Genomic DNA, 25,769 nt, shown 5'->3' on the forward strand with positions numbered 1-25,769 from the left:
ATGCAGCATATATCCACAGAGATGTTGTGCAAGGATCAAAACAAACCAGAAGTAGATTGATGCAAACAGGCATCCCAGTTAGCAGACCACCTCCCCCCCCCCCCCCCCCCCCCCCCCCCCCCATGCAACCATAACCTTTCTCTATCCAGGCTTTACAGTGAGCTGCTTTCCAGCCAACTCTTCCCACAGGAGTAACATCTGTGAGAGCTACTCTTCCATAAGGTAATCCTTGCACACATCTGTGCAAACTACAAATATAAGCTCACACAACCTCCTGCACTGCTTATAAAGTAGGGGTGATCCTCACACTCAGAAACCTTGCAAAAAGATTCTTCACACTGTCTCAGCCACCTCTTTTGTTAGGTGCCTTTCTCCTTTTCTCTTTTCTGATATGGTGAACGTGGAAACTGGTCGCCCTTTTTTGTTTGCAAGATTTCTTTTCTGGCCACTTAATTTTGAGGGGCAATCTGCCAAAGCCACCTGGTGGTGTGGTGACTGAGATTACAGTTTGTGATGTGTTTTGCAAAGAAATGTGCAGTCTCTGCTTATGACCAAAGGACAAAAGAGGGAATTTATGCCTGGAGTCAGAGGAAGTGGGCGAGGTATTAAATGTGTACTTCACATCTGTATTCACCAAGGAGAAGGACATGGAGGATAGTGAAATCATGGAGGGGTATGCTAATATTCTAGAGCATGTTGATGTCAAGAAGGAGAAGATGTTGGGGCTTTTGAAGCACATTAAGGCAGATAAGTCCTCAGAGCCTGATGGGATCTGTCCTAGGTTGTAGAGAAAGGCAAGAGAGGATTGATGGGGCCTTGACAGAAATCTTTGTATCCGCTTAAGGCACAGGCAAGATCCCAGAGGACTGGAGAACAGTCAGTATTGTTCCTCTATTTAAGAAGGGCAATAGAGACAAACTAGGAAATGATAGGATGGTGAGCCTTACATCAGTGGTAAGGAAATTATTGGAGAAGATTCTTAGGGATAGGATTTACTCGCATCTGGAAAAGCATAGGCTTATTAGGGAAAGTCAGAATGGTGTTGTGAGTGGGAGGTCATGTCTCACAATCTTTTTGAGGAGCTGATGAAGATGATTGATGAGGGTAGGGCTGTGGATGTTGGGTACATGGACTTTAGTAAAGCTTTTGACAAGGTCCCTCAAGGTAAGCTGATCCAGAAGATCAAGGCACATGAGATCCAAAGAGACTTAGTAGATTGGATTCACAATTGGCCTGGCCATGGAAGACAGAGAGCAGTAATGGAGGGGTGTTAGTCTGACTGGAGGTCTGTGACCAGTGAGGTTCTATAAGGATCAGTGATGTTTGATCAGTGAAATCTGGTGTTTGTGTTTTATTTATATAAATGATTTGGATGAAAATGTAAGTGGGCTGATTAGTAAATTTGCAGACAACACAAAAATTGGCAGAGTTGTGGATAGTGAAGAAGGTTGACGAGGGATTCAACAGGATATAGACCAGTTAGAAACATGGGCAGAGAAATGGAAGGTGGAGTTTAATCTGGACAAGTGTAGGTTGTTGCACTTTCAGAGGTCAAATGCAAGAGGAAAGAATACACTAAATGACAGGACCCTCAGGAGCACTGATGTACAAAGGGATTTTGGGGTGAAAGTCTATATCTTCCTCAAAGTGGCAACATAAATCGATAGGGTGGTAATGAAGGCATATGGCATACTTACCTTCATCGGTCGGGGTGTAGAGTATAAAAGTCAGAAAGTCATATTGCAGCTGTAAAATTTGGTTAGGCTACATTTGGAGTACTGTGCAGTTCTGATCACCACATTACAGGAGGGATGTGGAGGCTTTGGAAAAGGTGCAGAAGTTCACCAGGATGTTGCCTGGATTAGAGAATATTAGCTATAAGGAGAGGTTGGACAAACTTGGATTGTTTTCTCTGCAGTGTCGGAGAGTGAAGGGTGATCTGATGGAAGTATATAAAATTAGGAGAAGCACAGATAGAGCAGATAGCCAAACTCTTTTTCCTAGGGTAGAAATGTCAAATAGAGGGCATTCATAAATAGAGGGCATATCTTAGCAACATTTAAGAGGCATTTAGACAGGCACATGAACAGGCAGGGAATGGAGGGATATAGACCTTGTATAGGCAGTTGGGATTAGCTTAGATTGGCATCATGGTCAGCACAGACATCATGAGCCAAAGGGTCTGTTCCTCTGCTGTACTATTCTATGTTCTGTGTTCCAGATGAGTATGATCCTTTAAGTATTGTTCAGGATGAGTTGTGATTTAGACCAAAATGGTTGAAAATCTTGCCAGAGGTGACTCTGGGACATTGTATTATTGTTCATGTTATTTGGGTGAACTGAACACCAGAAAAATAACACCTGTGGTATATGACCATCTTGCAACAAAAAAGAATGCAAGATATTAATCACTAGGGCTAATTCTCCCAGAAGTATGCTCAAAATTTGTTTTTGCCATGTTAACATGATATTTGTCTGTGCAGCAACAGTCTTCTAATAAATTTCAAGGGTGCAGTTTCATTCCTTCAAATTGAGAATTGTTTTGGGAGATATCAAAAAGATTACATTTTAATTAATATCTTGGCTTTCTCAATTTGCTGTGTCTCTTTCTCTAACCCATTTTTTCCTTTTGTAACTTTATTTCTCTTTCTGTATCTGAATTCACTCTACTTCCTGCACTGACTTTCCTCTGTTTCCCCGCTCTCCTGTTTCTTCCTCACTAATTAGGGTTAAGGAAATACATGGTATGGAATGGAAAGTTCCTAAAAATCAATTTAATCAGATAAATCAACACCTTTTTTCAACATTATCCACAAAGATTATGTTACAACCTCTGTGGAAAGATATTTTGCCTTATTTTAAACCTAAATGGCTGTCACTTTATCCTGAGTACCAGACTGTATAGTCTGGGGAAACAGCATCGACCCTGCCAATTTCTTACATATTTGCCTCAATGAGATCACCTCAGTACATACTCACTCATAACTAGGCAGCTGAACAGTTAAACTGTGCGCTGTCATGATGGATCCACTGATTGGTGAGTGTGACTTAGGTGAGGCGATTCTACGATGACAGATGCTTTGTTTGCTGAGCTTAGCAACCTGGTCATTTTTCATGTAATCGATGGGTCCAGCTCATCACAGACTGTGGCCTGTGTTTATCTCTGACCTTAACATGTATTTAAAGTGCGTATACATCACTGCCATGCAGAGTATACACCCCGACACAGACAAAGCACTCTGCAGAAGTGTGTTATTTTACACAATTGAGCCATGACTTTTGGTATCAAAACCCATCACAGTTTCTGATATTTGATCTATGTTTATTTTCCTCTTCTCTGAAGGAGCTGTCTCTTTCTGAGGAAAGGCGGTATCTTAGGAATATCCCGGTGTTTCAAAAGCTAAGTTTGTTTAAAGCATGGATATTGTTGTTTTGTTAGTGCTGCAGTGCCAGTTAAATGGCTGCTACTAATCCATCCACAAGCCTGGATTTTATCATAAAGTTTTCTTAGGGAGGCAGTAAGTCTCTTTCAGCCATCATCCTTGTGCTCTTTCACGTACAAACATCGGGATATTTGAATTAGGAGCTGGAGTAGCCTACTCTGCCCCTTGAATCTGCTCTCCCATTCAATAAGATCACAGCTGATCTGACTGTAACCTCAACATTACATTTCCATCTATCCACGGTAACCTTTCACCCACTTGTTCATCAAAAGTCTTCCTGCATTTGCCTCAGAAATATTCAGAGGCTCTGCTTTGATTGCTCTTTGAAGTAGAGAGTTCCAAAGGGTCAAGACCATCTGAGAATCTCTCACAAGAGGAAACACTCTCTTCACATCCTCCCTGTCAGGACGCCTCGAGATTAAATGTTTTAATTGTCACCTCTAAATCTTCTAAACTCTATGGGACACAGACATAGCCTCTCCAACCTTTCCTCATAAGTCAATCCATCCATTCTAGCTGTCAGTCCAGTAAATTTTCTCTGAACATCTTCCAATGTGTTAACATCCTTTCTTAAATCTGAAGACCAGTACTCCGGATGTGGTCTCTTGAGTGATCTATAAAACTGAGGCATAACCATTTCATTTTTGAATTCAGTTCCCCTCATGATTTAGAAAAAACCTTTATTTTATCCTTTTTATTTGTACCTGCATACTACTCTTTTGCAATTCATGCTCTAAGACTCAAGAACCCTCAGTGCTATGCTATCCCTCACCATCTAGGTACTAATTTTTCCCACCAAAATGGATAATTCCACACTTTCCCACATTATATTTCATTTTCCAGATCTTTTCCCATTCACTTAACCTATCTATATCCTTTTGCAGCTTCCTTCTGTCCTCTTCTCAATTTACCTTACTATCTATCCTAGAGTCATGGACATATTTTGGTGCCTTCATCCAAGTTATTTTTATAAATAGTAATAAGTTGAGGCCCTATGTCATAGTGCTCACTTCATCTTGCCAACCAGAAAAAGACCCATTTATGCCTTCTACTTGTTTCCTGTTATCCAGCCAATCATCTTTCCAAGCCAATATGTTGTCTTATATACCATGAGCTATCATTCTCCACAGTAATCTAAGAGGTGGCACCTTATCTAAATATACTGCATCCACCAGTCCCCCATTATGCACAGCACATTACTATAGACCTAATAATAGCTCTACTTTAAAATTTGTGCATTAGTTTTCCAGTCTTAGTCTAGTATCTACTTTATGGCTGAGTGTCTACAGCCCTCTGTTAAATCATTCCAAGGATAAAATCTTTCTCTGTCTTTGTAATCTCCACCCCCCCCCCCCCACCTCACACAACCCCCCAGGTCTTAAACCCTTCTGGGATCTCTGCATGTTTGAACCTACACTCTTCATCTGATTGCTTCATCTGCCACTGGCAACCTTGCCTTCAACTACCAAGGCCTTAAGCCTTGGAATTTCCTCCCTGAATGTTTTCACCTTTACCTCCTTAAAAACCAAGCATTTGGTTGCCTGTTCGAATACCTTCTTACATGGTTTAGATATTTTTTGACAAAGCTCCTGTGAAGTGTCTTGCAACATTTCACAGAAGAATGGTATTAATAAAGGAACATTTGTTTATTTAGGGCCTTCCTTGGCCTCAGGATGTCATGAAGGATTTCAGAAATGCTGTAATATAAGAAAATACATTAAATGTGCTATACAAATGCAAGCTGTTATAACAAAACAATGAGTGTCTTCAGGCAATTTACCCATGATATAAATCACAACCCAGCTTGACTGTCTCTTTGCTTGATAGAAACTCAAGTGTGCAGCCTTTCAGTGAGTATGAGAACTGGTCTTCCCTGCCCTCTCCCTCCACATCAACTAATGAACTGAGACCAATTGTATCACCTTGGGTGGGATCAATAAATGCTTGGTAGAGCTTGTAATTTTCTGAATCTGTGTAGTTACAGCTACAGCTGCTGAAGCTGGAGGAACATTTAACAGATCACCAGTTCATTCAGTACAGGATCCTCATGCATCTTCTAGGTCTTTGGTACAACAATCCAATAAGCCCCATTCTCCTACTTTTTCCTCTTAACTTTGCAATTTTATATTTCTACAAAATAAAGGACAAGGACATAAGTATTGGGGGTTTTATTTCTTGATAAATATTTTAACTACAAACAGACTGTTTCAAAACGTTTGTACAACTTGCTATCACTGCACATTTCCATGCATGTTCAATGAGACAAGGAGCTTGGCAGTGATGTGCCTGATCAGAGGGAGTCACTTCTCACTGTATAAATTAGCTTTCTTCCTGACTGTGCTATTTTTATAGGTTTTTTTTTCATCCTACATGAGTTTTCATCCACTCTGAATTTGTTTAAAGGATTTTTCCCCTTTGAAGTTCACATAGTGTTGGTAGGTGCATTGACTTTTAACTTGCTGTTCTTTTTATCTTCCCTGCTTTTGTGTGCATGTGTGTACGAGTATCTCTATCTAGCTGGTGTGTGTGTGTGTGTGTGTGTGTGTGTGTGTGTGTGTGTGTGTGTGTGTGTGTGTGTGTGTGTGTGTGTGTGTGTGTGTGTGTGAGAGAGAGAGAGAGAGAGAGAGAAAGAATTGGGTGTGTGCATGTCCATCAGTCTGTTCTCCAAGTGTGTGAGTTTATGTGACTGTCTGTCTTGCCAGTCTGTCTGGTCCCTCAGTCAGTCTGTGTCTGAATGGTGTGTGTGTCCATCCAACTAGTGTTTATGTATGTTTATTTGTCTGGTTTGTCTTTCTGTCTGTTTGTGCCGTGTGCATTTACGTATATGTCTGTGTGGCATGTGTTTGTGTCTGCTTGCCTGTTTGTCTGGTGTGTGTGTTTCTGTTTGTGTCTGCCTACCTGTCAATCTGGAGTATGCTTCTGCCTGTCTAACTGTGTGTGTGTGTGTGTGTGTGTGTGTGTGTGTGTGTGTGTGTGTGTGTGTGTGTGTGTGTGTGTGTGTGTGTGTGTGTACTTAGGCTATCTGTCTGTTTTCCTATTTGGTGTAAATATGTCAAAGTGCCTGTCTGACCAACCAGCTGGTCCTCACTTTCCATCCACCAGACTTAGCATTTAAGAAGTCATTCTTCACAATTTCTGACAGCTACAGAAGATTCCAACAGCAGACATATCTTCCCCTCCCCTTTCAATGTTTCAAAGGGGTTGTTGCTTTTACAACTCCCTGGTTCACTCTTCCATCCCCAGAAACCATTCCCTTTCTTTTGGCACTTTCCCATGCAACCACAGAAGCTCCAGGTCCTTACACCTCTTCCCTTCCCACCATCCAGGGAACCAAACAATTCTTCTAAATGAAGCAGTGATTCACTTGCACTTCTTCCAGCCCCAGGGTATTCCATTCAATGGTCACAATATGGTCTTCTCCACATTGGAGGAGCCATATACAGATTGGTGTCTGCTTTGTACCTGCATTCAGGGTCAACTCTCAGCTCCCTGTTGCCTGTCACTAATTCTCAAACCCACTCCCACTCCGACCTGTCTCCCTGTGGTCCTGCACTGCTACAATGAGTCCAATGCTTGAGGAATAGCACCTCAACTTTTGTCTGGGCACATTGTGCCTTCCAGACCCAAATATGAATTCTACAACTTAAGGTAACTTGCATTCTCTGTCTGGATCAGAACTGGCCATTTCTGCTGTAAAGACAATAAGAAATATTGGCAAGATTATTCTCTCTCCATGACCCCGGTCAGTGAGGCATGTCATACAGCCCTACATTTTCCAACTTTTGCATTCCTTTGCATTCTCACTCTCCAACTACTCTCATTTTATAGCATTTGTTCACTTCCCCTCTCTGCAAATAGCCCCCTTAACTGAATGACTTCTGCAACTTATACCCATGGAAACCTTGGCCTCACCCTATCAGAGGTATTTCTTTTGTTCTATCCCTCTCTCTCCCATCCTCTCTGCAATTAACCTATTTCCTCTCTTTTCTAGGATCTCCAGCTCTATTTCTCTTTTGACAGATGCTGCCTGATCAGCATATTTGGGAGTCTTTTGCTTGTGTCTTTCTTAGTGCATCCAGTATTTTGTGTGTTTGTTGTGTGTGTATGTGCGTGCGTGTGCGTGTGCGTGTGTCTGCACATTCACGCACAGTTGTCTGTATCTGGTGGGTGGGTGCGTGCCTCTCTTTAGGTGTGTGTTTCTCCATCTGTCTGTTTGTCTATCTGGTGTGAGTGTTCATATGTCCATCTGTTCTGTCTGCCTTGTGTGACTGTCAGTTTATCTGCTATGCCTGTATTTTTGTGAGTTTATCTGGTGTGTGCATCTGTCTGTCTGTTTGTTTGGGCCTATGTGTGTGTTTTTTGTCTTTCTGAATGTTTGCCGTGTGTGTGTGTGTGTGTGTGTGTGTGTGTGTGTGAGTGAGTGCATCTTACTTCCACCAAATATCCCATGGGAAACTGTTCAATCTATGGCATTGCCAGCCTGGAACCAAGATTACCCAACCCTCAGTCGTCAAGCTATAACAGTGGCTGAGCTTCATGCCATTGTGGACGCTCTTACTGAAACATATGAGAGGAAGAACCCTACATTCAACACCCACAAGATGAAGGTCCTTTACCAATCTGTCCCAGCTGCACCAACTTCCCTCTGACAATAAAAGTTCATGGCAAGACTCTGGAAACCATGGGTCAGTTCCTGTATCTTGGGAGCCACTGTGTTTGAAGAAAAAGATGTTTGAAAACCTAGCACAAAACTCATGGTCTATGGGGCAGCAGTGGTCCCTGCCCTCCTGCAAACTTCTGAGATCTGGACTATGTCAGGCATCTTAAAGCACTAGAAAAATACCACCACACTTCCTCTGCAAAATTGAAGGACAAGTGAATCAACATCCTCTCCCAGGCCAACGTCCCCAGAACTGAGATTATACACAGTTGGCTACATTGAGCAGGCCAATGTAGATACTCTTCTCTGAGCTCAGAAGTGATCACCAGGTGGCAGAGGAAAAGATTCAAGGATGTGCTCAAAGCCTCCTTGAAGAAATGCATTATCTCCACTGATTCCCAGAAATCCCTAGACCATGACTGTTCGGAATAGAGAAAGAGCATCCAGTATTGTGAACCTCAAGGCCATGCATCGGGAGCACAGAGACACCCTGCATAAGCAGCAGAAGGAGCTGACCATCTCACAAACTACCCACCCACGCACCCCACCTGTGAAAGAGTTTTTGCTTCCCACACTCGTTTCAATAACCACCTCAGAACCTGCAAAACCACAGTGGAAGTAATTCGCCCTTGATTTCAAGGGATTGCCCACTGCCCAAGATGTATATTTGCATCTGACTTTTTGTCGCTCTGTTATGTGAGTGTCCATGTGCCTGTGTGTTTGTCTGTTTATTTGATGTGTGTGTTTATCTGTTTGTCTTGTGTGTGTGTGTGTGTGTGTGTGTCTATGTGTCTGTGTGTGTTTCTGTTCTTCAACTTGATGTGCCTGTAAGTGCATGTTTGTGTGCCTTTCCATTTGATGTGTGCATCTGACTATTTGGTTTGTTTGTGTGTCTTTCTGACTATCTGGTGTATATATGTCTGTGTGTATTTTTATATCTGACTGTCTAACTGTCTATATGGTGTATGTGTGGATATGCACAGGCTTGGGTCTATGACTGACTGTTTATACTTGTGCGAATATCTGTATGTCTTTCTATTTGGCATGTTCTGTGTCAATGTCTCTGTGTGTCTGTCTTTTTGTCTGTCCTTGTTGTCAGGATATTCGGAGTGTGTCTTTCAGACCACATTCAATGTGTCTGTTGATCCATTTATCTGGTCTGTGTGGAGTGGGGAGGGTGGGGGTGGGGGAGTGGTGCAGAGTTTGGTTGAGTTCATCTACCCAATGCATTTGTTTGTGTGAATGTTTGCCTGCCTGTGCACGTGTGTGTGTGTCTGTGTCTGTGTCTGTGTGGTGTGTGCTTGTGTCTCTTTATTTGGTATGTTTCAGGTGGTTATTTGTGTATGTGCATGTCTGTATTTGGACCAATCTGTCTATCCTTGTCTACACGTATGCCTATATATCTGTGTCTCTGTTGCTCTGTGTATATGCCATCTGCGTGTCTGCCTTTTTATCTAATGCAAATATGATCTGCATATCTGGTGTGTGTGTGTGTGTGTGTGTGTGTGTGTGTGTGTGTGTGTGTGTGTGTGTGTGTGTGTGTGTGTGTTTGTGTGTACGTGTGGTGGGTTTATCTGTATGTCTATTTGGTGATTGTGTGTGAGTCTATCTGTCAGGTGAGTATTGATGTGTGTCTGTCTAACTGATGTGTGTATGCATTTGTATGTCTATCTATCTGGTGTGTGTGTGTGTGTGTGTGTGTGTGTGTGTGTGTGTGTGTGTGTGTTTGTTTGTCTATTGTGTGTATCTGTATCTGGTGTGTGTATTTGTCAGTTTATCAGTCTAGTGTGTGTTCTGTGCAGGGCTGTGTGTGTCCTCTTTGAATATTGTTTGCATGTGGACATGTGTGTGTGTGTCTGAGTACACAAATATGTCTGCTCTGTCATTTTCCTTCTGATTTCAAAAGCAAGGTCTGGCTTTCATCTCCAGGGTTCACCTCTAACCTCTGACCTCCTGTCTAGTGCCAAATGTGATTCCAATGATAATAGAAAATACTGGGGCCCTGAAAAGGCAGATGATCCATTCTGTGCAAAAAAAAAGTGGTGAGTGTTGGCCGAATTTCCTTGATTTAAAAAGCTGATTATAGTTTTCTCCTTTATGATCCCAAAGTTCTTGGTAATAGTAACTCCAACTCAAGTTCCTTTTATTAGCAGTGCAGTCAGGTTCTTCAGCTTCCTTGGCCTCACGTTATCTTCACTATATCAGTTACAGCAATTGTGAAGAAATTTTCTGGACATGCAATAAAGGTGGCTTGGATCCTCTTCTGCTATGATAATATTTTTTTCTCATCAATTCCTAAAAGAGCTGAACTATGGAGACTTAAGCTTATATTCTAGTCTGACACTTCTAGTGACTGAGGGTATGGTATACTGTTAGGGAGGAAATATTAAAATGCCACTACGTTTTTCAAGATGCAGTGCAGAGAGAGAGCTTCACTGCTGGAGTGGAAGTACTAATGGAACACAGTATTGGAGGCATTGTGCTGAGGAAAGGCTGCAATGTCAGGAGCAGTGCTGAGGGACTGCTGCACTGTTGAGGATGTTTTGCTGAGGGTTCCCTGTTGGATGGGCAGTACTGATGGAGTGCTTCACTGTTAGAGAGGCTGAGGGAGCAGTCAGAGAAGAAGTACTTGGTGTATGTCCAAGAATTACTGATTGTAGCAACACAGGTAGATAGAAGGCACATGGGATGCTAGTCTTCATTAGCTGGTGCATTGAATTTAATAGCAGGGAAGTTATGGTACAGCTTTATAACACATTGGTGAGGCCATATCTGGAATATTGTGTGCAGTTTTGGTCACCATGGTATAGAAAGGATGTGGAGAGGGTGCAGAGGAGATTCGCCAAGATGTTGTCTGGGATGGAGCATCTCAGTTATCAGGAGACACTGGATAGACTGAGTTTGTTTTCCTTGGAGCAGAGATGGCTTAGAGGGAATCCGATAGAGGGGTAAAAACTTATGGGAGGTATAGATAGAGAAGATAGTAGTAAACTTTTCCCCATTGTAGAGATATCTATAACTAGAGGGCATAGGTTTAAAGTAAGGAGTAATAGAGAGGATAGAAGAAAGATTTTTCTTCAAGCAGAGGATGGTTGGAATTTGGAACACATTACCTGAAAGATGTGTTGGAGGCAGAGACTCTCCCAACATTTAAGAAGTATCTGGATGAGCATTTGAATTGACAAGGCATAGAAGGCTTGAAATAAGTGCCGGTAAATGGGATTAGTATAGAGGGGTATTTGATGGTCGGCATGGACAGGGTGGGCCAAATGGCCTTTTTCTGTGCTGTATGACTTCATGGCTATTGATGGAGCATTGCCCTGCCAGAGTGCCTGTACTGAGGAGATACTTGGTTGTTAGGGAGGCTACACTGTTGAATGAACACTTCTAAGGGAGGACTGCACTGTTGGAGCTGCCGAATTTCTGACAAGATGTAAACCAATGCCCCGTCTTCCAGATGGACATAAAAACCACATGGCACTATTTGGAAGAGAAGCATGGAAGTTCTCTCCAATATCCATGACAGCATTTATACCTGCACCAACATTTTAAAAAACAGCATGACAATTTATCACATTGCTGGTTGTGGGAACTTCAGAATCAGAATAAGGTTAATTATCACTGGCATATGTCATGAAATTTGTTGTTTTGTGGCAGCAGTACAGTGCAAGACATAAAGACATAAAAATCACTATAAGTTGCAACAATAAATAAACATTTTTTCCCACACTACATAAATGACTATACTAGAAAAGTATTCATTGATAAACAAGCGGTTGGACATCCTGAGGGTGCCCAGAGTGGGGCATCCTGAGTTTGTATATTTCCCTGCCCTTAAAGCCCAACTAACAGATGTAGAGAGGCATGGAATTAAAGCTGGGAGATAATCATGTTGCTCTGTACTGAAGCTCTGAGCAGCGTATTTCCTTGATGAGAATAACATGAATTTCATTTCCCATGAACTTCCATCCCTGTGTTCTTCCCCTACTCTTGCTCATCAAATGGAAGGCAAACCAAAATAAACCTACCTCAGTCACGAAAGCTCCAATTCAAAGAGTAAACTCTAGATTTCCACTGCTTTTTTTTAAGTCAGTTAATTTAATTTCTAGTTTTAAGGTAATGCATTAAAGCCAAAACAACATAAGTACTGAAAATCTGAAATAAAAAGAGAAAATGCCTGGAAATATTCAACAGGTCAGATAGGATCTATGGAGGAAGAAACAGTTAATATATTTGCTTGATGACTTTTTGTCAGAACTGTTGATCTGTTTCTCCCTCTGCAGATGCTGCCTGGTTCGCTGAGTATTTATATAAGATGGTGCTGCCTTGTTCTTAATCTCTCACTGGAAGAAATAGTTTGTTCCGATATAACCTATCAAATCCCTTCATCATTTTCAAACTTTGATTAGTCTACCCCTTAATCTTTCAAGTGCAAACCTAGTTTATGCAATCTGTCCTGATAACTTAACCGTCAAAGCTCCTGAATCAAATGATAGTGTTGCCTCCTCCCCTGTTGGCTGAGGTTTGGAGGTGGTGATACTTTATTTAAAGAAAAATTGACATGCAGAAACACAGTGAGAGAGAACTGCTATTCTTGCTGTGCTACAAAGCTATCTCTAAATGGTGAAGTTTCATAGAAGAAGGAAGCTCTCTGAATCTTCCCACTGGAGCAGTGTAGTGTTGAGCAATCCTTGTACTCTATTCAACTTTCAGTGGTATTGATTTCTAGAATGTCACTTTCCCCCTTTTATGATACACCTGCCAGTTGCACTGAATTACTTGACGCTATAGCCAGGATGGAGGTGGAGCTAGAGTGCACGTTGCTAGGTTAGTGTTAGTTTGAAATTCAGCCAGGGCTTCTGTTTCCTAGTGGAAGATAAGGGCACATTCCCAATGTGAAGGAATAGCCTACTAACTGATTCACATGCCAAGCATGAAGTGGGAGGACAGTCAGTATGGGATATCACCTTTTGGTCTGGAAGTGGAATTGTTCTTCTTGCAGCAAAAAAGGTAAAGAGGAGGTTTAGTTGGGTTCAAGTTAAGAGAGATTCGATAAGAGAAAATGGAGTGAGAGTAGTTCCAGTGGCAGGAGGATTGCAAACCAAAGCAACAGATTTTTTATATTCGTTCAAGGGATGTGGGCTTTGCAGGCTGAGCCAACGTTTAATTGCCCATCTCGAGTTGCCTTTGAGAAGGTGGTGGTGAGCTGCCTTCTTGAAGATAATTGCTAAAACAACTGGGGAGGATGTAAAAACGTTCGATAAACATTGACTCACATCATGGGCCGCATGCCTGCAGTGTGCACCATCCACAAAATGCACCGCAGGAATCCACCAGGGTTTCTTTGACAGCTCTTCCCAAACCAGCAAAATCGACCACCAGGGAGGACAAGGCACATGGGAATACCATTGCCTGCAGGTTCCCCAAGCTGTACATTGTCCTGACTTGAATGTTCATGGTGTTTTTTTTCATTGCCACTGGGTCTAAATTTTGGAATTCCTCAACCCACACCATTGTAGGAGTACATTCTCCAGCAGGACCTCAATGGTTTAAGAAGGTGGCTCAGATATCAGTCTCTCACCACCTTAAGGATGTGTAAAACTGCTGACCTTGCCAGTGATACCCCCACCCTGTAAGTGAATTTTTAAAAGGTATGGACAATAAATGACCTGTCAAACATTTTCCTGTAGGATATAACAATATCTTTAGGGGGGGCCAGCTCTTTACTTTAGATCAAAGATATCTTTCTTTAACAAAAATGCTGTACGATAAGTTATTGTGATCCCCCATCCCCACACCCTCCAAAATATAATCCCATAAAGGGAGAAGGAGGAAAATTTGACAGTAACTTTCAGGATGGAATTAAATTCTTGAAATTTGTAGGGCTATGGGGAAAGAGGAAGGTTGTGGTACAAAACTGAATAATTCTGTCAAAGAGTTAGCATAGACAGGATAGGCAAAGTACCATTCTTTGTTATGAAGACAAGTGAGGATAAAATTTTGATAAGGTGTGGAGAGAAGGAACTGCCCTGTGCACAGAACAAATCCGGGGATGTCTGGCATATGTAGAGAGAGGAGGAGGAGATAATTGTCAGATTAACAATAGATCATTTCCATTGTGTTAGTAACACACATCATCGATACGAGTGAGAAAGGCATTATTGTGTTGCAGTGTTTGGCAGATATGGACAATAAATGGCCTGCCAAACATTTTCTCGCAGAGTGTAGTGATGTCTTTAAGGAGGCCAGCACCTTATCTGAGGTCATCAAGTTTAAAGGTGAGTGACCTCTCCTTTTTTTTAGCCATAATGTTTATTCATATGAAGCACTCTGATAATCAGCTGAATGTCTGGGTCAAAGCAAGGTTACAATTCATAAATATTAAAGAGGAGGCATTAATTTGCATTAGTTTTTAAGGAGCTATTACATTATTATTTCAATGTTCTGTGATGGCCTTTTTAACAATCTCAACACTTCCCGTCTTGCTATCCAACTCATAAACTGACAGGCTGGAGATGAATTAAAAAAGCTTGTTCTAGCCTATTTATTTATTCAGTACTTTTAATGGCTTATTTTGTCATTTATCTAACTTTTTTAACCTCTCTAACTCCTTTTTCTCTTCTGCAGCTATTGAATGGTGCTGGGCAAAATTTTACTGCTGTTTATTCCCTTTAGAGATCTCAGACCATATGTTTCCTGGATGATGAGTGGTGGGAGAACATTCAGCTCTGAAAGACATAAAAAAACTTGCATTTTTTGATTTTCCTTTAACATAACAAACAATCCCAAGGTCCTTCACCGCAGCAATTACCAAACAAAACTTGACAGCTGAGACACATATTAGGACTGGCAACCAAAAGCTTGATTAAAGAGGTAGGTTTTGAGGAGCATCCTAAAGGAAGATGTAGGCAGAGATAAAGAAGGATTTAGAGATGGAATTCAAGAGCTTAGTGTTTAGGCAGTTAAAAGCACAGTTCCTATTGGAAGAGCTACAGGAATGGGGGGATGTGCAAGAGGCTAGAATCCCAGGAACATACAGGACTCAAGAGAGTTGTAGGACCTGAAGGAGGTTGTAGAGACATGGAGGGGCAAGGTCAATTAGAGATTTGAAGGTAAGGAAGAGAACTTTATAATGAAATCATTGCTGGATTGGGAGCCAATATAGGCCAGGGTTAGGTGAAAGGGATTCAGTCCAAGTTAGGATATGGGCAACAGAATTTTGACCTTGAGTTGAGCCTGAGTGTCTTTAATCAGATGTGTCTATCCAGCAGAGGCCAGGCATTGAGGCCAATTTTAGTGACTGAACTGTTATTCCAATACTAGCTGATGGGATCAAACTCAGTAGAAAACAGGAACCAAACCCGATTCATGCCTTAGAAGGAACTTAAGCCTCACCATGTGCTGTGGAATCATTGAGCACAAGGTCTGACTGAGGTGCACCCGTTAATTCCCTCCTACCCACTTTCCTTCCCATTTTCCCATGCTTCCATTCTTCTTGTTGTAATGAATCCAGCTTTTACCTCTGCCTACCTCACTGTTGCCTCACTCTCAATCATGTGATCCCTACTATAGTTGGGAACGGTAGATGACCATATTTGGAACTGAAAACCCATATCTAGTGAACTGACGTTTTGAGGCTGCATTTTGGTATGTGAATTGATTGTTGAACCTGATTACATGAAATAGACCATTCAGCCCAGCTACATACGAAATGCTGGAGGAACTCAACAGGTCAGGCAGCATCTATGGAGGGAAATGGACAGTCGACGTTTCGGGTTGAGAGCCTTCATCTGGACTGGATGAAGCATTTGCCTTCATAGATGCTGCCTGACCTGCTGAGATCCTCCAACGTTTTGTGTATAAATGCCGATTCCAGTGTCTGCAGTGGCCTGTGTTTACTTTCAGCCCAGCTGTTCTCTGCTAGCTACTCATGCCTCCCATGTTAGAAAATCTGAGCCAATCCTTGTTTCCATTAAAGACTTCTCACTTTCAACTACACCCTGTTATTTCGCATTTTGTGCCGTTTCTGGGTAAATATTTTCTTCCCAAGTTCCTTGTTGAATTTATCAGTGGCTATCTTGAATATATGGCCACATGTTTTGGACTTCATTTTGAAATGTATCATGAGAATATTAAGGCATATTGAGGAGTCACAGTTACAGAAGATTCCTTTATTATGATTTGGAGCTTTTTATTCATGCCGAGAAGTCTCTTGGGTAAGTGGATCTTTAAAATAGTTTTCCAAATATGTGAAAAAAATGTGTTACTTGAATCAAATATTAAAGATCAGGGTCTCAAATTAGTTTATCCAAGTAGGTGCTGTGGATGGTCACTAAAGCTTGTCACTAATCATTGATTTGCTGGTGGGTCCTACTGATGTAATTTTCAGGACTACCTAAGGTCAGTGAACTACTGAACAAATGTTGCAACTTCTATAATTGAAAATACAGTATGTCAGAACTGAGGTCAGGTCCAGGATTTTAGGGGGAGTGGGAACGTCAGAGAGGTTGCAACCAAGGAATTGGGCCAAGACAGATCAGGGGTTGAGGATCAGAGCCAGGGATTGGGGGAGGGTGGGAGGGGGAGAAGGTGACTTGCACCAAAAGTTCCCAGTCAGATTTCCAGTGCACAATTTGGACATGGTCTTTTCACAATGGAAAACATTGATTCTCATTTTCAAGGACTGGGAAAAACAAAAGTGTGATGCAGTTACATTTTTAGATGCATTTCTGTTCGCTTCTGTAACTATGTGCAACTTCAACCCAATACTCTTACCGTTGATTGGCACAATATTCCCTTTATTTCACACTGTGCTTTAACCTGGAAGTTCACAATTCAGATACAATTTGGGAGAGGCCTGTGGGCAGTTTTAAGAGGCTGAAAAGCACTGTAAACCCCTTAACAACATGAGCAGTTTCACAAATGACTCTTGAATTATTTTCTGTCCTACCAGGACACCATCCCATGTTTTATCTGTGGAGAATATGGTTATGCAGCCCACAGTGAGGACATTCAGCCCCTTGTGTCTATACTGGGTATTTCAAAAAAAATCAGTCGATTATCACCAATTCCCTACTCTTTCCACAGCCCTACGCATGTTTTTGTTTCTGAACATATTTGCAATTTTGATTTGAAAGTTATTGTTGAATCTGCTCTGTTGCTATTAGAAGTAGCACACCCTAGACATCCAAATGGAAGACCTGGGACAGACAGTGGCCATAACCAATGGATACAACAGAGGAAGAGAGGCAGGTTGCTCTAGAGAGTATTGGGGTTAGAGACTAATGGGAAGAAAGAAAGGTCATCTATCAGATAATGGTCTATCTTGCATCCTGTCCAGTGTGAAAGAAGTTGAAAAGGGTTTTGTTGTTGTTGAAAATACCTGCATTAAAAGACAAGGCTCAGAGAGCAGGACGTTGCCACGGCTGAAAAGAATAAGTGAAAGATAAATCAGGAGGTAACGATAAGCCGATGCAAAGCATGGGTTTTAAAAGCCTGAAGAAGGTTGAAGTGAGGGAAGACCAAAGGAGCTGAGGAGCGCCACTGTTTGGGCCCCTCTGAAAGAATGTCATTGGCAGTTGCTGCCAGGCGTTTTTCTTTGATACGGGAATGCTCCTATGGTCCTTAAAGGGTTAACGTCGATGCCGTCATGAAACCTAAGCGCCTGCAAAAAAGGGAACAAACCATCCTGAAGGTTAGAGAGGGAGAGTGATTCACACGAGTGAAGAGGATAACGAGCACAGAAGAGGCTAAACGGGTGGCAGCTCTTTGGTGTTTGCCTTGACATCACGGCCCCACGTCTGACCTGCTGTGCTTGTGGCAGTGTCCGGAGCATTACAAGCCATTTACTGCTGTGAACTGATGTTTACATGCCTGACTTATCACAGAGCATGCTTAACGGACAGGACACACAGCTACTCCAGTGGAAAAAAAGCACGTCAGGAAATAAATTTGAGATTAGGGACTGAGGCCGTAAGGTAGAAGAGAACTGTTACAGTTTTCATTATTTACTTTCACAGGAAGAGTAAGGTAAGAAACAGCCTTTAAATTTCCAAAAAGCAATGTTGATGCTGTGATTTCACCTTTTTCAGAAATATATGAGAGAGAGTTCACTGCAAGCTGTGTTCTTTTCCTATATTATTGCCACAATTTGGGGTAAAACCCTCAGCCACTCGTATATTACATCGGCCTCTCTCTACTTTCACCATTTTGTCTGTAATTTGGTGTCCCCATTGATTTGACACCATCCTTTCTGGATCTGAGATTTGGCTTTGCGCCCAGCCCCAGATAAAAGTGATGGAGATCCCCCTTGTGCCTTACCGACTGTGAAGGGCCTACATGCATAGTTTGAGACAGTCGCAACCCCTAGCGTTCACAGCACAAAGCAACCCGCCTATAGCTTTAACTGGTCCGAGCCGCAGAGGAAAGCAGCTTGTTTGTACCGGTAAAATGTTGGGCCCCTGGTGTTCACTTGTTCTCACAATCTCTCTGAATAATACTAATGCAGTGCCAATTAGTGTTAAGTAGGGGCATATCTGTGTATATGGGCTTGGACTGTAAAAGCAGGTCCCATATACATAAGACGTTCGAGCATATGAACTTTGCGGGTTGTATAGGTGCATACCATGGCATATTGGCAGACCACATGCAAAGTTTAAATCCCTTTTCCCCTTAATTTCCTTGTATCCCAAGTTTCTGATGGCAGCAGAGCTTGAAGTGCTGTATCTAAGAGTGAGGAAACAGCAGTGAGAATAGCTTCTTCCAAACCTTCATCCGCATGGAGTTCAAATAATACTGCAAACACGTAAGGAACATAGTTGCATGGGTTCCAAGAGACCGTATGATACGGTTCAGAGGCTCCATACGCCTCTGAGACACAACAGACAAAAGAGACTTTGGTCACCCGTTACCCTAGGCTGAATTCAGACTTCGGGCCCCAGAGGTGAAAGGGCAGCATGCAGGCAAAAGATTACTTTTAACTCTATGATTTAATAGTGACAATTCCTAGCCATTTTAGGTTTCCCTTTGGGATGATTTGGACTATAATTTGACTTGAGACATGAATGAAAAATGAGTGAGTTTGCATCCGTTGGAATTATATGCCATGTCCAAAATTAGTTCATTGAAGTCATTTTAAGTGAAGATTAGACTAGACATGTAGCAGGTGTAAAATTACACTGCCTGTTTTTTAAAAAAAATCCTGCACAAGGTGAATTTCAGCCCCATTATCTTCCAGTTATATTATTTAGAATCAACTCATCAAGCTCACTATATATCTCACTGAATGAAAATTGTAAGGGCTATTAGCGGATCCAACCTTGACCACTTACATCAATACAAAACTTGATGGGCATCTCTCTGCAACAAGGAAAGATGTAAAATGATGAGCAAATGTCCCCAGTAACCTAATGGGTAAAATCAGTGTCCAGTATGGTGGAGATCTTCATAGATTAGATAGGGCTCACATTCTTTCTAAGAAATTGTGCTATGTTTCAGCTGGGTGAACTAAGCAAATAATTTCAATGCTCCTAAAAATAGGTTGTGGGAAATTCAGTCAGATTTCCTATGCCAAAAAGCTATATTGTAATGTTGGCTTACAAACAAAAACCCTGGGAGTATTGTTGTGTTTGTGTGCAGAAATGCACATCAGATGAGGACAAGATTGTGCCCAACTGTGATGCCAAATGTAGCGCAATAGGTTACATGACCACCATGTGGATTCCCGTGTGATGGGTAGTCATTTTGCAAAGTGACACTCAAACTGTTTCACAGACTTAATAGGAATAATGCAACTAATAAACAGTGTAGTCTTATTACATAGTCCACTGTCTCCAACACTGATCAGAATTTCTCTCTTCCTTGACTGGTTCAGGAAAGGTCGGGGGGATGCTTCAGAGAAAACATTTCCGGGGAGACCTCACGAGATCCATGTTAAAATAGTTTTTATTTATTTTTGGAGCATTTTGTATGTGGCAGTTCCAAATCATTTCACTATAATTAAAAAGTTGCACCTTTCATTGTGCATAAATGTTAAATGACTTTTGTAGAGAAGTCAAACTTTTGATGGTGTTGAGAATGTTTTCTTTAAGATACTCTTCCTGCTCTCTCTTCCTCTACACTTGATCTATTACTTGTGAAATGCTCACTCTGTTTAGGTGTTCTATAGTGCCTCCTAGTACTGGCTGTAAATACCAATAACTAAAAGTCTCCCCCCTCCTTTACACAGGATTGACGGCCCTTCAGGAATGCCCCAGCTCCTGCAGAGGGTGAAGATTGGCCTTCAGGACCCTGCAGGGTGCAACTCTCCAGGAGCACTATCTGAATGGGTATCAGAAAAAATTACATTTTTACATTACCTTTGAACATTTTTATTTATTAAATACAGATATGTTGGAACTGAGGTGGAGGAGGTAGTGGAAGCAGTTTGATTCTACAGAATAACCTAAAAGAATATGTGCAACCATACTCCTCTTTGGTCTTCATTAGATCACACTCTGAGCACTTGCATGGATCCTTGAACTCAAGGCAGTTATAATCATGGTGTTGTGAAACTGGGTGCCAGTGTAGGAGAGTAGCAATGGAACTTGGTCCCAGTTTCAGATGAGCTGAAGTTTCTGGACATGTTTCCGATCACAGTGAAGTGGGCAAATGTGAAGCAGACAAAAGCCTGCTGAAGGTGTTTATATTGCAGATACGCAACATCTGAGTGTGTGCATGTGTGTGCGTTCACACACACAGGCGCGCACACACACACACACACACACACACACACACACACACACACACACACACACACACACACACACACACACACACTTGATCCTTTCTGAATTACCTCATAAACTAGTAAATGATGGTGTGCCTCCAGCTGAAGCTGTTACTACACTGTCTTAGCAGGGAAGCTTTCTTTACTTTGGCTATTGTCACCCCAACAAAGGCTCTATGTTGTCTGCAATTGTGTGGGCTTTATTTAAATGCAAAGCAATAAATCTTTGTTGACAGACACTTGCTGCTTAAGTTTTTTGTCCGCCTTGATTTTAAAATCCTTATCCTAGTCTGCAGATACCTTCATGGCCTCACCACCCCTCAGTCCTTTCCATCTATCTCTCAGTTTGTAATCTCAGTTCTTCTGGTGCACCATTAGTCCTCCCTTCAGCTGCCAAGGAACTGTGAACAGAATTGTAACATTCTGGATGTTGAGCCTTTAAGTCCTCCACCGACTTGGCACATTTGACCTAAGCTATTTCCAGTTACCTCTGTTTCATCCATCTCCCCTCTTCCAACTGCTGCTTCATCTCCTGCCACCCTTCAACCTGTATGTGTGCCAGTCCAGGAAAGCACAGTAAGATGTTTTGACACCATAAAAGGATGCAATAGTTGTTAATTACTGAAAGATCAATTACTGCTGGAACCAGAAATTCAGTCGTGTTGTTAGAATGAATTGTTCAGCAACCATGATTTAATGTAGTCCTCTCAGCACTGATAGAACATCTGGGAGATGTAACTTTTGGAAATGTACATGGAATTGTAGGAGCATTCAGACAGGGTGACCAAAAGCTTTGTAGGAAGATCATGTTTTATGGATTATCTTGGAGGAAGACGAGGAAGAGATAGTGGTGGAGGTGGGATTGCAAAGGGTGAGCTGCAGGTGACTGAAAGGATAGCTGCCAATAGTGGGCGTGAGTACAAAGGAGGATATGACTTGTTCACAATGCATACTATTATTAATCACAGCCCAGATCTAGTCTGGGTGCTACAGAAGACCTCATTGACCATAGATTAGGGAAGGGGAACCCTCAAGAATCCTTGATGGTTTTAGGTCTGTTAATCATCACTGAGGTTGTGGGAGTGAACTCCAGGTGGGACCCTCATTAGATGTCAGTAATGGAGTGCTGTTCTGGCACCTCTGGTGCTTTTTTTTTAATCCTTGGCTAAATATATGGCCAAGTTAATTTTCTTTTCCATTGTAATTTTTCCTCAATGTTAGCCATTGAAAGGAAAACAGAAGGAATAATGGGAAATTTCTAGTTAAAGTTTCAGATGATTTTCTGATGGTTTTCTTGTTTACTTCTGGTGGTGCTGCTTTCACTCTCCTTATATCTGCAATTCCAGTCCAGCCACTAAAGAGGTGCCCAATGGGAACTCTCCTGTGTGGGGATGCTGGACGTGAATAGACAGACAAACTGGCCAGGTTGGAACATGCCATCTGGTCCATCAAGCCTGTACCACACTCATGCCCAGAACATAATGACTAAAGACATCCCCTTGATGAAAAACACAGTGATGCTGGAGGAATTCAGCAGGCCAGACTGCATCCATGGAGAAAAGCAGGCAGTCAACATTTTGGGTCAGGACCATTCAGGTCCTGAAGAAGGGTCCTGACCCAAAACATTGACTGCCTGCTTTTCTCCATGGATGCTACCTGGCCTGTTGAGTTCCTCCAGCATCATCGTGTTTTTCATCTAGATTCCAGCACCTGCAGTCCTTTGTTTCTCCAGTAAAGGCATCCCCTTCCCCTCTCTCCCACTCTGCTTCCCCCCCCCCCCCCCACTCCCCTGACCGGACACATCCCCTCAAACCAACCCCTCCGCCATATCTATTAATCTTCTCGGTGAGGTAAAAACCTAAAAGCAGTAAAAGGAAAAAGTACACCACAAAATTTCTCTCAGCTGATTGAAATCAGCACAGGAAAGAAGAAAAGGATTTACTAGTTTATGACCTTACCATCTTATCAGACTGGTATTTGATGGCAAATATGGTCAGACTTTACTTTGGCTCCAACTCTGAAAGGAAGCCATGGCAGTAAGCATGATGTCACAGGCTGTTCTGAAGACCTTACTAACCCTGTATGCTGGTTGATTCTTCAGAAGGATTCCATTTGCAACATGTCATGATTGACGTGAATTACATGAATAATGCAGAGTTGGTCATCAGACAGCAGAGCCTGAATATACACTTTGCCACTGGCCACTATTTTGAGTTCTCAGTGTTGCTCAGTTTACTGTACTCCCGGGCCCAACTTAGCAGGTGCAAAACTGTATTGTCCTGCTTCTACCATATCCATTGAGTTAGTCACTTTAAGGAAGGGACCATTCCACTCAGGCCGCACCCCTACCTGCAGAAACTCTTTTCCCTACATTTTAGCAACACCAATATGTATTCAGATCTGCAAATAATGTTCATGAGATAGACTTGTAGAGTTTCTGAATTTTGTTGTACCTTCAAATCTTTTTCTTTGAGGGATCTTTTCACACATATTATCTGCTGTTTTTTCCCTAAATTGAAGGTGACAGCACTTCAAAAATACTTCAAGACATATATTAGTTTTTCTTATTATTTATTATTGTTTAATAATGAAAATGGAAGCTGCACATCAGGAATACAGAAATACACCAATAAATGTTTAAATATAGATGCAATTATTTCTTTCAATATTTTCCTTTTTTTAAAATTTAGATTCCTTTTTTCCTTTTCATGTGCTCTGTACAATGATACCTTGTTCCACATTTTTATGAATAGTATGCAAAAACAAGGAAGATATGCTAAAGCTTTATAAAATATTAGTCAAGCTTTTCTGGAACAATTGCATTCAATTCTGGACAGCACACTTTGGGAACGATGTTAATTCCTTCGGCAGGTTTTCTAGGCTGGTACCAGATTTGAAGGACTGAGCTCATATGAAGGGGATGGAGAACATGAGTTTGTTCTCCTTCAAGAAGAGGTTATGGGAAGATTTGATGCAGGTAACATGAAGGGTTAAAGGAAAACATTTTCCAGTGGCAGAAGAACCAGTAACCAAAATACACAAATTAAGGGAATTGGCAGAAGAACCAGAAATGATATGAGGAAGTGTATTTATATGCAGTAAGTTGTAAGTTGGAATGCCTGAAAACATGATGGAAACAGATTCAATAACAACATTCAACAGGGAATTGGATATACCATTGAAGGGGAAAAAATACAGGTCTGTGGGGGAAAAAGGATTAAGTGAAATACAGGTCCAAATACTTCCCTTCTGTGCTATGTAATTTATGATCCTATGAACACTCTGTGCAATGATAAAGTTTGTACACTGCTTGTGTAATCTGTGACTTGCCCTTTTAACAATTCCTATCTTTTTAAATTTCACTGATGAGCAATTTTCCATTCCCACAGATATGCGTGTTCCATTTATTTGTCCCACTTGCACCTCGACAGTGAGTAATGATTTCCAGGAAATCTGAATCCTGTGCACTACCATCCAGATGGAATTAGCAACATCTTGTAACCTTTTAGATATGAATAGCAGCATTAAAAGAAAATTGGCCCCTGATAAATTTGGTGGATGATTTTCACTACAAATTGCTTCATCAAATTGAGTGACTGGAAGCAGTTAATCTCTCTTGCAGAGTGCAGTACTTTGGTTTGGTGACTCTTTTGCCCAATGTACAGATGAAAGCTGTGAATGTTCCCAAATTTGATCTCTGGACTACTAGCTCCTCCAAGAATCCATATGGAAACTTTTGTAGTGTTGGAACCAATGCTGTCTTTGATCACTAACTAGTGACTCTGTCCATAATTGACTGTAGTGTGAGGTTTTCTAACCCTGCAAACGTTTACCACCTTAACCTCATTATGTGAAAAAGCTATTTCCTGTCCTTTTGACCTCTCAACTTGACTATTCCAATGCAAGTTTGGCCATCATCCCCATTCTACTCTCTGTAGATTAGAGGTCATCCAGAACTAAGCTGTCTGTGTTCCAATAAGCCTCTGTTCATTGAACCATATTGGGCCCTGGTTAGGCAACAACTCCCCAAGTTTAGTCACTCCGCTGCTAATGTCACTTCCTTCAGCTGCCAAAGTGGTTTGCTCTGGAAAACGTTCTGTTATGTTCCTTTATTTTGCTCCTAAAACCTCCCACACTGACCAAGCTTTAGGTTATCTACTCTAATGCCTCCTTATATGGGTCAGTGTTATGTTATTTAATTTGATAGCACTGCTGTGAAGCACATTGGGGTGTTCCACTAAGTTAAAAGTGCAGTTACATTATTTTAGGCATTTAATGCAGGGAACTAGAAGTCTGTGTGCTCATTAATTTCTGTGTATAAAGTATTTTGGTTAACTGCCTTACATAAACATGAACCCTTTCATGGGGCATTTGGCTATGGTTGCCAGCTCTGGTTGGCCACATATCTAAAGGTTTCCTCCCATGATTTCCCACCTTCTCTTTCACCATCTCAAATACTTTCATAACTAATAATCTAAAGTATTCAAAATAAATTGAAGAAAACATTATCTTAGTTCATATTTTTCTTGCTGATTTTCTCAGCAATGTCCTGGAGTTTCATTATTCATTCCCATGGACTCAAGGGCAATCTGGGAGAATTGGCAAACAAACCAGATGCAAGACTGGGACTTAACTCATGGCCTACTTGGAAAACCATTGAAAAGTATAAATACAAATCATGTCTTCCTCTCACACACCAGTGTAATGTTTTAACAATAAGTATTTAAGCTGACTTTTATTTTTATTTTCCTGAAGAGGCTGATAATTATATATGTTGCAGGGAACCAGAACTGTTGCTGAGCAGCAGGCCAAATCCAATGTGGCAAGACGTTAGATCTGGGTCAATGAAAAGCAATAAGATAGACATATTCGTGGAAGGTAAGCAACATGCAAATGGATG

The sequence above is a fragment of the Pristis pectinata genome, chromosome 27 (assembly GCF_009764475.1).
Source record: "Pristis pectinata isolate sPriPec2 chromosome 27, sPriPec2.1.pri, whole genome shotgun sequence".
NCBI lineage: Eukaryota > Metazoa > Chordata > Chondrichthyes > Rhinopristiformes > Pristidae > Pristis > Pristis pectinata.